Consider the following 2,206-nt stretch of genomic DNA (forward strand, 5'->3'; position numbering starts at 1 on the left):
ATGTGTATAACAATGATGCATACAAGCACTTCCAACAGTCACAGATGTTGAATGATGGGAAAGGTAGCCTAATATTCGAAACACACATGCAAAAAATGTCATATCTATGCACTAATAAAGCCAAGGGAAACGAAGAGGCTGAGTAGTGCATGAAGGATTCAATGAAAAAATTATCGTTGGATATTGACAATATAATTAGTGGAAGAGTTTTAAAGTCAGGCAAACAACCTAAAAGTAAAAAAAATCAGATGAATAATCAATTAAATCTTCTTGATCCCGCCAAAATGCGACCCAAAGGAATATACAATGTCAGGCTAAAAGGTTACTGGGAGAGAAGAAAAAGAGCAAAAGGTATATCTTGGTAAAAATTTCTGTTTATTTTTTTCTTGGACTGATTTTCTAACAACTTATATAGGTATACCTGTTGAAGTTTCAAGTAGTCAAGAACCCAAGTCTTTAAATCCTTATCCAAACATATCGTCACTGCCTAATTTTCTAACACAGGTCAGCAACCTTATGAAGAAATTTGTATACATTATTTAAATCTTATAATAAATGTGGTTATTCCAAATGCAGAATTTCTTTCCTCCAAAGCACAGGGAATCATACACTGCAATGATGACATATCTAATACATGATCAGTAAGTAATTTGACATATTCTTAAATTGAATGTTTTTATTTGTTATTATTAACAAATATGTTCCTTTGTTTTTTAATACAGGTTCTAGTTAGGATGCACACAACATTTATGTTTCAATGACAATTTCATTGGGATATTAATTTTTGTGTAATTTTCTCTGTATAAAGAAATTTGTTGAGGAGGATGTACCTAGAAATTTGTATACATTATTGTAATTCTGATATTTTCTTTTGAAGGAGCATTGTCTGTATTAATGAAATTTGTATACAATTTTATTCTGTCAATGACAAATAAGTTCCCTTTTTTTAAGTGAACTCAAGTTTACAAAGTATTTAATGAACAACACAATTTTTTTGTGAACAGCTATCTGTAATATGGATTTACATATGCAGTTAAACTAGCTTCCATTCTCTCTATAAGAACTACATTTAGGCTAGATTTCAAGGCATATTATGTAATAAGACATGCTCAATTCGAAATGTAATGGCTACTAATGAACAACACAAATTTCTCACCACATTATATATAACAATGAAGTATAGGGCAACGAAATGCAATAGCTGCTATACAACTCCACATTTTATTTACAACAGTATAATAAACATTTCTTTACAACAAACATTTTCTTTACAACAATACAATACCCACATCCACATCCACAGCCACATACAACCCCACACACACATCAAATGTTTCGCCATCAGCATGAAAGTAGATGTTCCAGCAATCTGCACATGGGAAGATAAATAAAACATTAATTGTAATGCTTATGAAAAATGTTAGTTCCAACAACTGGATGAATAATATTAGATACTGAGCAAACCTAACAGTCAGGAGGACAAAATCTTGCCTGTCACAGTGACATAAATAATGATATTTAGAAAAAAAGTTCGTATATTTATAAATCATGTAAAAGGCACATATAAAGGTCACATACCATATGAGATCAATCAAAATTGTATATCTTGGCAAACAAAATTCGTATTAGCAACAATAAATGTTGACCTTTGAAACCTAGTCTGATTTCTCCAAAGCAAATTTACAAATGTCGTATACAATCTCTGCTCTGAATAAATGCATTAATTCCTGCCAGTCCTTTTTCTCCACCCAATTTACCTTCTCTTTTCTAACAAGTGTCTTCATATATTTACAAACATAAACACCACAATCATAACTATTACTTTGCACTGGTATTCCCCTGGTCATAACAACTGGCCATTTAATCAAATTATCCTCGAAAGCATCACTGGTATCCTTTAAGAAATGCTCAATCTGTGTATTTAAAGACGAGTCATTAAATGTGTCTCAAAAAATGCTCAATCTTTAAATAATTATAACTTACAATACTTTGGGTGATGACCAAATGCATCCAGTTGGGTAAAGAGCATAAACTCTCCATTTACTCTCATTCATTGTCCCAACAAGGAGTATCCAATGTTGATTATTTATTATAGGTATCAATATTAATTTTGTATTCTGGATAGCATCCTTTGTAATATGTTCGACGAAGGGTTTGACATTACCTTGTCTGTACAACTGCACCATGAAGAACATAACAACATTCA

Source organism: Phalaenopsis equestris, unplaced genomic scaffold (assembly GCF_001263595.1).
Source record: "Phalaenopsis equestris unplaced genomic scaffold, ASM126359v1 Scaffold000414, whole genome shotgun sequence".
In the NCBI taxonomy this organism is placed as follows: domain Eukaryota; kingdom Viridiplantae; phylum Streptophyta; class Magnoliopsida; order Asparagales; family Orchidaceae; genus Phalaenopsis; species Phalaenopsis equestris.